Consider the following 16,074-nt stretch of genomic DNA (forward strand, 5'->3'; position numbering starts at 1 on the left):
CATTTTGTTCTCCCAGACCATGCTTGCCTGTAATTCCAGGTGTCATTTGACTACCCACCTTAGCATTCCAGTCTCCTGTAATGAAAATAACATCTTTGTTTGGCGTACTATCCAGTAGGTGCTGCAGATCCTCATAGAACTGATCTACTTCTGCTTCTTCAGCATCTGTGGTTGGGGCGTACATCTCCCCAATAACCACATCCAATTTGCCCTGGCTCATAGATCTTACATTCCAGGTTCCTATGGTGTGTTGATCTTTAGAACATCGGATTCGTCATTCACCACCAGCACCATTGGCTGCTTGCCATCCTTTCGGCTTTGAGCTAGCTGCGTCATCACATCTGGGGCTAGTTGAACTTATCCTCTGTTCCCATTTTCCAACCTGGGAGTCCCATCTTCCAATGGTATATCTCTGGTTGTACTGATCCATTTAGTTTTCATGGCGAGAATACTGGGGTGGGTTGCCGTTTCCTTCCCCAAGGATCGTATTTAGTCTGACCTCTCTGCCATGACCTTCCAGTCTTGGGTGTTCCTTCACGGTTTAGCTCATGACGTCATTGAGGTGCTCAAGCTCCAGCACCACGACAAGGTAACAATCTCCTTTGCTGGAGGGTTGTATTGCTTACTGTGGGTTTAATGTTTTATATATTTTGTATTGTTTTATTGTGTGCTCTTTGGTTTTAATTTTTGTGAACCGCCCAGAGAGCTTCGGCTACTGGGCGGTATAGAAATGAAATGAATGAATGAATGAATAGAACAAAGGGCATTTAGTGCAGGAGATGCCCTGGAGGTTCACAGCATCATGTAACAAGTCAGCAAACGTCCGTGAGGGAGCAATCACAACTGCAGGATAAAAGCTCCATGTGAAGAAAGCCCTAGCCATGTTTTCCCGTTAGCATTATTTGTTGCATTTCTGCCTGCTATGCAGCATCCATGTTAATATCCTATTCTGATCCTGAAATAAAGAGCCAGAGGAATGGTGTCCATTCCTCCTTCCAAATAAGGTGGACAAGGGTTTTTACTAGCCCCTGCTCTTGTGCCTTTAACAGCAGGATGATCTGCAGGTATGAGCCATGACCATGCTTATCTCTGTGCCACAGCAAGCCTCACTTGCTGATTTGTGCAGCTCACACTTTTGTTTTTGTTGTTTTTTTTAAAGCACAGGAGCAAACTAGGCTACTTTTTTGTCCACTTGGCAACCTTACTTCAAAATGAAAACAAAAATGGTAAAAATGCTGTTGCAGGTGAGAAGCGCATTTCTAAGTTCACACCTCACAACCACAGGCAAGTCAAGGTGAGGGGGAAAATGAACATGAGGGAGAACATTGTGGAGAGTTTATCTTAATGTCATCTGTTTCTCTTCAAGCCAGATGGCATGGCAGGTGTTTTCCACCTGTGCAGCCGATGTGTGTAGTTTGCTGCTGGGGCATCACATTTCTGCTGAGGCTGATTCAATACTGTTTTCAAAACATTCCAGTCACCCCATTCCTTCCATTTTGCTTGAGCTTGAATTGTTGACTTCGATTTACAGCTGTTTGTTCAAGGTAGTTGCCACGTTATTGAATAGTACACTTTCCTGTTTGGAGACACTGGCGTCTGTGTTGGTATTTACACAGATTTTCAGATTATTAACATTAACAATACTATTATTGTTAATGTGCCACTGCCCTGTTTGTGCCTATAAATTTGCTTTCTATCATGTATCACTGATACAGTTTATCACGTATCATGCACCAAGGATGTTCATGCCCACACTGGCTGGTTGCTATGGGAATGTATGCTGTGGTAGATAGGCCTTTGGCCTGATCCAGCACAGTTCTTATGTTCAGACAGGCCAAGAGAAGAACCAGGCTCTTCTTTCTTGCCTCCCCTCCCCACCATCTCCCCCAGCTGCAGCAGGGGGAGAAGGATAATGCATTTCTGCAGCAGCTACACAACTAGAATCTTAAAGAGAAAAACACCCTTTCTCTGAGTCAGAAGATAATGAGTTTTTCCTTTCTTCCAGCCAGCCTCATTCTTGGAATGTCATCTAGGCAATGGGGCAATGCATCCCTTCATCTTTAAAACTGCCACATTTTAAACTCAGATGCCATCTCTGTAAATGTGTAAGAGAACCTGACCACAGAATTCTGTAAGCCTAAGCCTTTGAACCCTGTTTTCCATCTTTTAACCAAAAATGTTTAAAGCAACAAAAAAAAATTGCTCCTCCAAAATGTCCTTTTTTACACAACTATGAAAAGGAGAGGATCTTTGTCCTCCTTTATAATATCTGCTCATTCTGTGACAGTGACTGATAATATCCGACCCATCAGATTTAAATTCTCTGCTGGTTTGTAAGCTGACCAATGAAACAGCACTGTACAACTATTCTGTCTTTTTTTTTTTTCTCTTGATGAAAAAAGATGGAAGAAGTGGTGAGAAGAATTACGAATGGAAGATGTTGTCATCTGGATCCCCAATTAGTATGGGGAGGATTCAAACGCTTCCTTAGGTGTATATATCCAAGATTAAATTGCAAGAAAGGGAAGAGAAAAAAAGCAGTGCATTTTGAAAAGAGCATTTGTGGTTACTTCCTAAACCTCTTCATAAGCACAGCCATGTTATTTAGACTGATGGATCAGTCTTTTTCTGGTTTGTGTCACTTTTGCCTGTGTTCCTTCATAAGTCTGTTCTGTCCCATTTCTGCATCAATTTGCAATTTTTAAAAAAAAATCTGCACAAAAATATGTATTTAAATGTATATTTAACTATGTATTTTTAATGTACCTTCTCAGAAAAGAAGCATTTTTCAAGGTATTTTCTCTTAAAACAGTCCTACATGCATTTTATCCCAAAATACATTTTTATTTGCATTTTGAGATGTTTTTTCAACCCATAAACTGCATCATAAAATTCAGAGAAGTACAAAATCTGAAGGACAGCTATGTCTTGATCTGTGCATGTTCTGGGATATGTGGATCAGATTAATTTGTATCGGAATTCGTAAAGAATGAATTCCTCAAACATCCCTAGGTGTTATTAGCGGAGGTCAAACAATCACACACACACACCTGATTGATAAGCAGAAGAATTCATGCCTTTGGCATACAGAGCTAAACCCACTTAATTGTTACAACAGTTCACACTCAATGTGCAGAACCACTGAGTTGGCAAGAGCTGTACGTCCTCCCAAGGAATAACCACGTATGACCTGAACCTCTGCTGCCCAATTTCAATAGGATTTATGCATCAGAGGAGCCCTGAAGGATCAGACCACAGGGCCATTGTGGTTGCACACTTACACTTAGCTGGGCGTGAGCTCCATTGAAGTCAGTGGGACTTACTTTTGAGAAGACCTGTGTATAGGATTGCACTGCTAGTGCAGTCTCCTGCTTCTAACGTTAACCCTCCTATGCTGTTTGCCCCCGAGCAACTGGGGGGCAGAGGCTTATCACCTCTGAAGCTGGAGGTCCCACTTGGCCATCATGGATGACAGACATTGGTAGGCCAGTCCACCCAACGAACATGTTTAAGGTTGGATAACAAAAGGCACCCCGGAAAAGCGGCATCTTGATACCATAAAATCCACTTGTATAAATGCCTGGGATCTCTGTATAAGCCTGCCAATTCAGGCCACTCAATAATATGGTGTATTCTGTCCCACCTTCCGTTACTACCTCTGTGAATTCTAGGTGTCCTGCTGAATACTGCCGCTGCATGTATTTGTCTTGGACAGCCAAACAGATATGTAGATCATAGGTGGGCAGCCTTCAGTCTTCAAGCCTTATCTGGCCAGATGAGGGTGCCCATTCAGTGCCTGCCCCAGCGCCCCTCTGGCCCGGGGGATATTGGGAGCTTTGGGAGGAGGCAGGGAAAGGAATCACCTTGTTATCGCCAACATATGATCAGAGATAACAAAGGAGATTCCCCTTGGAAAGTGGAGACTTGTCTGGTGCTTGCAAGAGCTCCTGGTGTAAGTAATTTGAATTGCTGATGCCTTTACGAGCAGTATGGGTTACAGAAATCAGTAGATGAAACTTTTTACGGTATAATCATAAGTATTTTTCACATTTATTTTTTATTGTAAAATTTCAACAAAAGAAAAGGGAAAGAAAGAAAGCAAAACACACACACACTATACATTTTATATGTATGTATTGAAATGGATATATTCAAATCTATAATAATAAAATAAATGATCACCTGCTAATGTCTACACATCAAGCTGCAGTTAAAGTCACAGCAACAGTAGGCAGCTGAGAAGTTGGCAACCCTACTGATAGATACCATTCACTGATAGAAAGCTAACACAAAACACAGGGCGCTCTAAAGTCCAGTGAATTCTATGGTTGTCTTTTTTAGCCCTCTCCCCCCAATCTCCTGAAAAGTAATTGGAGCAGAACACACAGCACAACATTAATCATAGCAGCAATAATTATTTCTGAAACATCCAAACCATTTCCAAGACAAATAGGCTTTAACGGGGGAAGTACAAATGACTCATTTGTCTTTCTTGTAAAGCCTCTGAGGGGTGCAAAGACCAGTTGTCCAGTCTGTCATTGTTATTCCTCGCAAGCTGTGGGAAGCAAATAGAGCGAAACCAGATTTAAATGCATGGAAATTTCCTTAAAAGGATCATGTCACTTTAAGAACAACCAGATGGGAGGTGATACTGGCACCCTACACAAATAGTTACCTGTTTGTACTGTTATGTCAGCTATTTCCCGATCCCTGTGGCCTAGAGATTATTAGTCTCCCCTTGCTTTTTGACAGCATTATTAAATAGCTGGAACACGGATCCTTTTGAGCTTGACAACCCCGAATGGAAACCTACAAAGAGCAATTTGAGTTGCGATCAACAGCATTTGGAACAGAAACAATTGTATAAAAGCAGGTATGACTAGAAAGACCAGACTTGTAAATTATACTGTGTGTGTGCCCAGCGTAGTAAGCTGTCTCTTTTTACTAAAAGTGTGAGAAATTTAGCCAGATGTGGTGGTGATATGGGGCGGGGGACCTTATCTTTTCCAAAATGTCAGGTTTAGAAGAAACACATGATAACTGGATGGATGTGACAGAGAATAGGACTCCTGTGCCTTTAACGACAGTGCAGATGACGGACATTTGGCAGGAGCAAAATTGTCCCTGCTGAAATTCCCTCTATTAAAACACAACTATTACAAGAATGGGAACCTTCTCCTCTGCATCTGATCACCCTAACAGTGCGTGAACAATTCAGCTTTTAAAAATAGGTCATTAATGGTCAACTGGCCAAAATGATCCTGCCATTTGTCATCCTTACTTTTAAAAGATTGCTTAGGCATTGATTCTTCTATGCTGTGAAACAGTGGTCACATTTCCTGATGCAGCATTTCAAAGCCATTAAGTTAGATGGCCTTGATGGTGTCACGTAATGGCTAAGGGTGTGAGATGTGAGCTAGGAATGTTCTGGGTGAAGATTTCTCATCTTCGGACATACAGTAGGATGTCCTTAGGCAAGCTGCTATTCTCTCAGCCTCAGCCCCTGCTCCATCTATAACATGGGGATAAAAGTACGTCCTCACCTTGCAGGGCTGTTATAAGCACAATGTGAAGTGACAAATACTTGGAATATTTGAAATGTGCTATGTTGTTGTTGCCATCATCACCATCATCATCTCAGTAGCTAGAAGTGTAAGAGAACAGTGACTGATTGGGTTACAGTTCCCATCTTTACATTGCAGTTTCATACCTTGAAAGTCACTCCTGTTTCCAAAACCCTTAAAAACGAGAACAGGTACAGGTTTGATGTGTAATCCAAGAAAGACTAGTAGTTTGGTGGGAATCTTCCTTGGAAATAGATGACATGCATTTCATGCTCCATATTCAAGATCACCTCGTTGTTGCAGTTGCTACTATCATCATCACATTATAGCCGAACCTTTCTGGTGACATACACAACAAAAACAAATACAACAAAACCAATGACAAAACACATCAAAATGAGTTTTGAAGAAGTTTTAAAAGCAGCAACAGTGATTTAAAATAATTTTAAAAGAAGCAGCAAATATCTCAGCAGCTCTAACATGGGAAAAGACCATTTTATTTATTTATTTATTTATTTATTTATTTATTTCATTTCTATACCGCCCAATAGCCGAAGCTCTCTGCTTTTTTAAAACACAGCATTAAACATATACCATGAAAAATAAAATAAGCAGTTTAAAAGTTCTTTTAATATAACAAGGCAGGTCTCCCTTTAACATCCTTTAACCACTTTATAGTACTGACAAGTAGGATCTTTAAAAAGTGTATATCCCCCTCTCTTTGTATGTGTGCTTATGGTGAAATGATGATTCTTATCCCTGCTAGTAACTATATGGAATCAGAGAGTTGTAGTTACTCCAGGCAGACTGAAAATCACTGTGTGCTCTTGAGTTTTTGACAGAAAGATGTCCAGATTGGCCAAATGTCTGTTGTCTGGAGTACTGTAATAAACAAATAGTGTTTTAATATATCTGATCACCCGCAGCCTAGAATCGAAGGGCATTTTATCATGTCCTGGTCCTTCCTTCTCCCCCTACTACTCTACCCATTGGGAAAGTTGCCACTGGAGACTGGAAACCAAGTCATCCTGTTCCTGACTTGAAAAGAGCAATGGGTATAGCCAGCCTTTCTCCTGCTCCCTCTCTCTAACTGGATTACTGTTGTGGTGCAGTGGTTGGAGTGTTGGACTGGGACTTGGGAGATCCAGGTTCTAGTCCCCACTCAGCCTTGAAGCTCCCTGGGTGACTTTGGACCAGTCACTGATTCTCGACCTGACCTACCTCACATGGTTGTTGTGAGGCTAAAATAGAGAGGAGAAGGACCATCTAAGCTGCCTTGGGTTCCTTGCCAGAGGAAAAAAGTTGGGACATATATGTAATAATAAAAATAAATTAAATAAAACAGAAGCTACTTCTATAGTAGTGCCAGCCCAAGACATTTTGTCACATGAAGTGGAGCCCAAATGGTGCCTGCAACCCCTGCTAGGGCCAATAATCACTGCACCATCCAGACACCAATTCCTGCCTTCATCTATTCCCCCTCCAGTGCCATCTGAAACCCTACTGCATGGCTGATCCATTCCTGTTGTGCAGGCATAGTAGTGGGAGAAGATTACCCTGTTCTTTCCTTGCTGATGTTAAAATGCTGGCCCATGTTCCATATCGCCACAACGTGCATGGCTCTTTTGGACCACACTGGTTCCTCCGAACCCGAATCACAGCTCCACAGATGTTTGTGTACTTTTCAAATGAGATTTGGTGAACCTCGGGCATGCCATTTATGCCAACCTTCCACAACTTGGTGCCCTCCAGCTATATTGGACTACAATGCCCACCATCCTCAAGCAGCATGGTTTGGTGCTTGAGGATGATGGCGCTGTAGTCCAGTGCATCTGGAAGGCACCAGGTTGGGGAAGGCTGTGGAAAAAGACAGTAGTGGTTGAAGCTGACCATTTCACCCAGTACACTTTCTCTGATGGAAAGGGGACTATTAAAAAATGAGTCTAGAGAGGAGAGGACATAAAGGACTGTAGTGTAAAAGCATGATCTATGAACCAGAAAGATCTCAGAGGTAATCTTGCATTTGGTGTGGCTTCACCAGAGGGCCTTTGGGAAGGATTTATTGTTGTTGCTGTTGTTATTTTTACTGTTATTATTTTATTTGTTACATTTCTATACCATCCCATAACTGAAGCTGTCTGGGCGGTTTACAAAGATTAAAAACATTAAAAATAAAATATGCAAAATTTAAAAACATTAAAAATGTACAACAGACACTATGCACAGAGACAACATATAATGAAAAACAACTATCTCTCAGTTCCCTATCTGCAATACATGGTTCAAAAATGCTGGTCATTGTTAGGGATGTCAGAGAAATCCACAACGGTTTCAAATGCGTTCGGATTTCTATGGATCTGACCTGCAGATTCCACAGTAGACCAGCTTTTTCTGAGTCACACAGATTCCGTGGACTGTTTTTGGTTTTTTTTGCTTTGGGGGCAGATTTGCACTAATTCACATTAACTAATGTGCATTAGCACTTTTGCACGTTACTAGGGCTGTGCACTGCTTCGGGCTGCAGTGGACTGCCTCCAAAGCGAGGCAGAGGGGGCACGAAGTGAAGCAGGTCACGCCGGTGTGTTTCAGCACGATCCGGAGGCCCAGCCACCGCCACCCAGCCCCCAGCAACTTAGTCGGGTCCTATGGACATGCACCAGCAGTCATCCTGTTGTCCCGGGGGCGGGGGGCATTTTTAAAACAGTGATTCACTGTATTTCCGGAAATACAGGGAGTCGCCATTTTAAAAATGCCCCCCCCCCATTCCCCGGAACAACAAGACAGCTGCTGGCATGCATCCAGAGGGCACAGGAACTGGCGGCAGCAGCAGCTTCCCTGGCAGTGGCTCCCCTGGCAGTGGCAGTGGGGGGCCCCACGTGGAACAAGGGCCAAGGTTAGTTGCTGAGGGGTGGGCTGTGTGTGTGTGTGTGTGAAGCAGGATTCAGATGTCCAGCTTCGGCTTCAGCAGCTGAAGCAAGTCAGCCCCCCCCCCCGAAACACCCCTGAGCCGAATCGGGCCCACCTTGGAAGCCCCAAAGCGGCCTCCAAGTCGGATCAGGGGGTCATAGAATCATAGAATAGCAGGGCTGGAAGGGGCCTACAAGGCCATCGAGTCCAACCCCCTGCTCAAGTCAGAGCATCCCTGACAGATGGCTGTCCAGCCTCGTCTTGAATGCCTCCAGTGTGGGAGAGCCCACCCCCTCCCTAGGTAATTGGCTCCATTGTCGTATTGCTCTAACAGTCAGGACGTTTTTCCTGATGTTCAGGCGGAATCTGGCTTCCTGTAACTTGAGCCCATTATTCCGTGTCCTGCAGTCCGGGATGATCAAGAAGAGATCCTGGCCTTCCTCTTTGTGACAGCCTTTCAAGTACTTGAAGAGCGCTATCATATCTCCCCTCAGTCTTCTCTTCTCAAGGCTAAACATGCCCAGTTCTTTCAGTCTCTCTTCATAGGGCTTTGTTTCCAGTCCCCTAATCATCTTTGCTTCCCCCCTCTGAACCCTCTCCAGTTTGTCTGCATCCTTCTTCAAGTGTGGCGCCCAGAACTGGACACAGTACTCCAGATGAGGCCTAACCAGTGCTGAGTAGAGGGGAACTAGTACTTCCTGGGATTTGGAAGCGATGCCTCTATTAATGCAGCCCAAAATAGCATTGGCCTTTTTTGCAGCCACATCATATTGTTGGCTCATATTCAGCTTGTGATCGACAACAATTCCAAGATCCTTCTTGCTTGTAGTGTGGTTGAGCCACGTATCCCCCATCTTGTAACTGTGCATTTGGTTTCTTTTTCCTAGGTGCAGAACTTGGCATTTCTCCCGATTAAATTTCATTCTGTTGTTTTCTGCCTAGCGCTCCAGTCTATCCAGATGACTTTGAATTTTGTTTCTGTCTTCCAGAGTATTAGCTATCCCGCCCAATTTTGTGTCATCTGCAAATTTGATCAGCATTCCCTGCACCTCCTCCTCCAAGTCATTAATAAAAATATTAAAGACTGCTGGGCCCAGGGCCCAGGCCTGAGCCTTGCGATACCCCACTTGTTACCTCTCCCCAGTTTGAGAAGATCCCATTGATAAGCACTCTTTGAGTCCGATTCTGGAGCCAACTGTGGATCCACCAGATCGTTGTTTCATCTAGCCCACTTTGAGCTAGTTTGCTCATCAGGATATCATGGGACATTTTGTCGAAAGCTTTGCTGAAGTTGAAGTATATTATGTCCACAGCATTCCCACAGTCCACAAGGGAGGTTATTTGATCAAAAATGAGATCAGATTCATCTGGCAGGCTTTGTTCTTGGCAAATCCATGTTGGCTTCGAGTAATCACTGCATTGTTTTCAAGGTGCTTACAGATGGATTGCTTTATCATCTGCTCCAGAATTTTCCCAGGGATTGATGTCAAACTGACTGGTCTGTAGTTCCCAGGTTCCTCCTTTTTAGCCTTTTTGAAGATAGGGACAACATTAGTCCTCCTGCAGTCATCTGGCACTTCACCCATCCTCCATGATTTCTCAAAGAGAATAGACAGTGGTTCTGAGAGTTCTTCTGCCAGTTCCTTTATTACTCTAGGATGCAGTTCATCTGGCCCTGGAGATTTGAACCCATTGAAAGTAATGCACAGCCCATGCACAGCCCTACACATTACCGCTAATACACACTTGCGCTAATGCAAATTCATGCTAATGTGGAAGTAGAACAAAATGGTTAAAAAAAAAAACCAATTCTGTCAATGAGCGAGCAACAGAACGAAAGATGCCTGACAATCTACGAAACATAGATGGAACAGATTTAACAAAATTTATACATCCCTAGTCACTGTAAGGATTAGCAAGATTATGTATGTGAAGCACTTTGAAAATTTAGAAAGCTCTGTATAAGCCCGTGTGTGTGTGTGTGTGTGTGTGTGTGTGTGTGCGCGCGTTTAAAAGAGGCTATAAGGATGTATTATTTAACATCTACATGAATCCACTGAGAGGTCATCCAAGGATTTGGAGTCAGGTGTCATCTGTATGCTGATGACATCCAGCTCTGCCTTTCTTTTACATCTGAGCCCAGAAGTGGTGGAGGAAGTGTGGAACTGATATCTGGGAGCAGCAATTTAGAGGAAGAGGGTCAATAAATAGAAGAGCAATCATGAAAAGGTGAAGGTATTCTTCCGCAGTGGTTGGCCTGATCAGGGAGGAGGTGATTGACCTGTTTGGTTGGGGTTGGATTCCACCTGAAGGCTCCAGCTACACAGTCTGAAAGTGCCCATAGATCCATCTTTGTCTCCAGCGGCTCAAGTACTCTCAAGTAGTGGACAGAGAGCCTGGCCATGATGATCTATGCTTTGCTAACCTCCAGGCTGGACTATTGCAATGCACTGTACATAGGACCACCTTTCAAGAAAGTTTGGAAACTGGAGCTTGTTCAAAATATAGCTGCTAGCCTAGCCTGTTAACCTTTAAAGCTCTATATGGCTTAGGAGCCAGATGTCTGCTGGACTGTCTCTTCCTTACCAGTCTGCCCATTTGCTGAGATCATAATCTGAGGATCTGCTCTGGGTCCCCCACCTCCTGAGATTTGGCAGGTAGTGACTGTGGAGAGAGCCTTTTCAGTGGTGACCCCTTGCTTTTGGAATGCCTTCACTAGAATGGCTCACCTGGCACCTACGTTGATATCCTTTTGGTGCCAGGCAAATTTAGACCAGCCTTCCCCAACCAGGTGCCTTCCAGGCAGCTTGGACTATAACTCCCATCATCCCCAGCCAGCCAGAGGGTGCCTTCAAATAGAGGACCATCCTCTGACAGCCCTTCAAACAGAAGACTGTCTTCTGGAAAGGAAGACACACTGACTCAGTCTGCACAATTAAACAACCCATGGTTTATTACCTGTGGGTTGTTTGGGAATGAGCAGAAGTGAGCAAGCATGCTGGCTCCCACCTGCTGTCCCGCTTCTGGTGTGCTCAACAACCCTGGGAGTCCCCAGCCCACGGTTGCTCTTTGTGATGTCCAAACACAGAACTCTGGGTTGTTGAAGGAGAAACAACCCAGAGTAATAATCCAAGAATTAAACATGAGTTACAACTCTGGGTTGTTTCTCTCTCAAGAACTCAGAGTTCCAGGCCCTGATATCATGGAGAACAACCATTTAGCGCATCAGAAGCAGGTGAATAGTCAGGTTGTTTACAAGCGAGCAGGAGTGAGCAAGCATGGGAGCTCCTGACTGTTTGCCTGCTTCTGCTGTGCTTTAACAAACCATGGGTTGTTTAATTGTGTGAACGTACCTGGTCATGGCGACTGTATCATCTGATCTGTAGTTGGCACATATGGGAGCAGGCCAGTAGCCACAATTTCACCCTTCCTGCCCACCACGTACAGCTGTGTTTGTTTTGTGACCATCTGCACAAGAGGACAGAGAGGGAAAATTAAGGGAAAGCAGTTGATGGAGAAGCATAAAAATGTTTTTCAAGCGCCTCTGGTTACACAAACACAATTTCTCACTTGTATGCTTTTTCTCTGAGAGGATATAGGTCTCTGTTTTTATTTTTGTTATAATTACAAATTCTTACAAAGGAGTAATCAGAGGGATGGTTTATATTTAAGATTAATCTTTACTAGGGTGACCAGATGTAATACAGAGCATCACTCTTTTATGTTTACTAAGTGGATAGAAAAAGGGTTGGGCAGGTACTGAGGTTGCAATGTATTTATGTATTTATTCATTTGTTTGTTACATTTTTAAGCCACCCAGTAACCTTAGGTTCTCTAGGTGGTGTACAAATTCAAAATATATAATACAGGCAACAATAGAACAATAATAAAACAAATCAGCTACAAGCAAATTACAACCAGCAGCAGCACATAATAAAAACAAAAATAAAACCACCAGCAGGGATAAAACAGTACAAAGATCTAAAAGCATTAAAAACCATTCCTAAAATATGTGGGAAATAAAAAGGTCTTCACCTGGCACCAAAAAGACCATAATGTAGGTGCCAGGTGAGCCTCTTTGGAGAGGGCATTCCACAGATGAACCACCGCTGAAAACCCCCTCTCTTTTGTAGCTACCCACCTCGCCTCATGTGACCCGGAGAAGGGCCTCAGGAATGAGAAAAACTGTGTCTGCTGAAATTCTCTCTTCTGCAGAACCTTTAAATTAAGGGAGCCTATGGCTGACCTTTTTACCACCTGGGTACTGTCACTGTAGTAGTAGCAGTAGTATTGAGTCACTGCATACAAGCATATTTGAGGCACCTACAACTTGGGGCCTGGCTTATCTTATAGGATGGCCAGGTGAAAAAAGAGGATGGGGCTCCTGCACCTTTAATAGTTATGCAGAAGAAGGCATTTTCAGCAGGTGTAACTTGCATGACAAGCCTTACCTGCTGAAATTCCCTCTTCTGCACAACCATTAAAGGTGCAGGAGCCCTGCGCCTGCTACTTTGCAATGGCAATACTGCAGTGGCAATACTGGCAATAAAAGGCAATACCTTTAAATGGAGTCCCCATGTGCCAAGGCAGTATACCAGATGCTGGGGATAAACAGCATAGAAGCCTGCTTCTTCCTAGGGACACACCACTTGGCTGCTATTGGAAACTGAAGCTGGACTAGATGGATTTGGTGGTCTGATCCTCCTTACCTATTTACATTTGGCTCAAAAGGTGGAGTGAGGAGTGCAGTTGGATACGTTCATTAGAAGAGCAAATGCAAGCACAGACACACATTTAAATCTGGGACAATTTTAGTCCATCAGTTTGCAAATTCTTTCTGAACATGTTAGAATGGGGAGAGAGGGGAGAGAGAGAGAGATGAAGCAGATGGCAGAAAGAAACCAAATCATGGCCAGGCAGCCCAGGTTTACCTCCTTCTGATGATCAGCACAGATACAAGTGTACTCTGTACAGGCAGTAAATGATTTCCATTAGAATCTAGCTGCAAAAGAAGCAACAAACCAAATCCTAATGCATAATTATTGATGAATATCTTAAAACATGAGTAAGCTTGGCTATTCAATCTCTATTTCTGTTTGTCTGGGTTTCTGTATACCATTTCTTTTCTTTACTTTTCTTTCTTTCTAAGGTGAATGGCCGTTCCAAGAAAAATATTTGGAGCAAATGAAATGATTTATAATTGAAATGATAATGGCCAGATAACAGTGTCCTGATGGGCACCTTGCAAAAGAAATGAATAAATACTCTCTGTAAACTAGCCTTGCTAGCCAACCAGATCTGCCAAAGGAATACTTTATTTCCTTTCAAATGTACATACAACGAAGTGTGCATTTACATTTGCAGGTTCCCTTGCAAATCATCAGTAATCTTAACAGTGGACACGGCCTATGCAAACTCAGCACTTGGGTAGCTCAGTTCTGTCTCTTTGCTCACATGGAAGTATCTCTGGTTTCATAGATTACTCCCAAGCAAATATACAAACATCTGTAATGAAAGGGCCTGTGTGCTTCGACCAGGATGGGAAACACTTCTGAGAATAGCTAGACTTTATATTCCCCAGACTGGAGAATCCAATACCCCCCCAACTCCTTCTTCCCAGCATAACCAGGGGCAGAAGGATGTTCCTGTAGCCATCACATGACCTGCAGACTCCCCCTCCCACACTACACCTTGGGGCTAGTTTGAACTTGCAGACAATGTGACTTTACCATCTAGTTGCCTTCCCTCCCCATTCCCCAGCCCCTGACTTTTAGAATGACTTGGGGCACAATCCTATGGATGTTTAGATGGGGAAAAGTCCTACAATTCTCAGGATGCCCCAGCCAGCATGGCTGGCTGGGGAATGTCTAGAGCTGTAGGATATTTTTCTGCCTAAACATGCATAGGATTGCACCCTTACCTCTTGAAGACATCTGGGGATCTCGAAAGCTTGCACAATTTTATTGTGATCTTTTGGTTAGCCTAATAAAAGTATTATAGCAACATGGATTTTTTTTGGGGGGGAAATATGATTGAAAGAGCTACCATAGCTTTGTGTGTGTGTGTGTGTGTGAGAGAGAGAGAGAGAGAGAGAGAGAGAGAGAGAGAGAGACTCCAACTGCCATTCTTCTTAGGGCCAAACTAGAAATGACAAGTGAGATCTGTAGGGTGCCTATCCTTTTCTTCCTCTGCAGCTAATAGCAGAGGGCAATTTAAGGCAGGGAAAAAACAGACTTAACCCCCCCTCCCAGCACCATGGCCCTGATCCAGTTTCACCCCTGCCCCAGCAGTTGTTGAGAACCACAGGAAAAAGATATTGGGTGATCCATTCACAGATCTTCCATGTCATGTCTTTGGCTCTAACTGAAAAGCCACTGTGGGGGCAAGGGGGGACGACAATTTTCAGCAGTGAAATAATGGATGTATTGCCCTTTTTCTACCCATGGTTTGTCATTTGAGCATTATTTCTCCTGGAATTATTCAAGGGTAACGTGATTACACTCTAGCAAAACCAGCAATGTATATATACATATCAATCTTAACAAGAAACATAATAAGGAACTGAAACGCTGGTTTGCTCTGAAATCAGTAAGAACAAACAATAACATGCTTTGTACCTCCTTCTTTGGAGATGCTGTGTTGTGTTTTTCACATGGTTGGCTCTTAACCCCAACTTTTCAGGTGTTGTTTAAGATTACCTGTTTGATTTGCTCATAAGGATGTCCCAGTGAGTGATTCTACGAAGCTCATTTGCTAAAATTGATTCTGCAAGCCACACTTCTTTATGACTGTTATAAAATACACACAAACACATATTTATATATAATCATCCTTTCATCAAAGGTATGCTCGACATCTACAAGATGATCCCTGGTAGATGTTTGTCCCCAGTCAGCCCAAGGCTCTTAGTCAGTAGCAAAATGAATCATTTAGAGGCTCACCTTTAGAGGCTCACCTTTAGAGGCTTCAAAAATAGGCCAAGTCTGAGGATGTTTGAAAACTGGACAACATGATAGGTTCATAGGACATAATTGCCCTTTTAAAAAGAAAACTGGTTCATGGGGAAAGGCTTCAGTTTTCATGTGCAGAACATTTCACGGAGCCTGCCCTCTGTTCACAATGGTGGTGGTGGTGGTGGTGGCAGCAGGGGGCAGGAGGGAATCCAAATTCCATTCCCATCCTGCATTTAGACCTATTGTCTTCATTTTGTTACACACATCCCTTGGGTCAGCTGTGCTGCAATAATGGAGGAAGGGAGGCATGGAAGTATTGCCTATACTAAGATACTATATATAAGGCTTGTCTGAAAGGGAAAAACTTTTCATAAACAAATTTGGCAGCATAACAAAGTGCCTGCTCCTTTTGGCAATTTTTGAGGGTATTGCATTAAAAGAAGATATTTGTGTTCACTCACTGATAACGAGAACAATCCTATATCCCAACACTGAACTCATTCTGTGAGAGTGGATTCCTATGTAGCTATCCATCATGTATTGGAAGGCTTGGGGAACCCCAGGGTTTGCAGAAATACAAAACCACTTTAGGAGGAAAAAGCTAGGGGGACAGAGAGATCCAAAAGCAGCTCAATGAGGACTGAGCATGC

Source organism: Heloderma suspectum, chromosome 3 (genome assembly GCF_057233095.1).
Source record: "Heloderma suspectum isolate Gila_16-S chromosome 3, 16-S_ref, whole genome shotgun sequence".
Lineage (NCBI taxonomy): Eukaryota > Metazoa > Chordata > Lepidosauria > Squamata > Helodermatidae > Heloderma > Heloderma suspectum.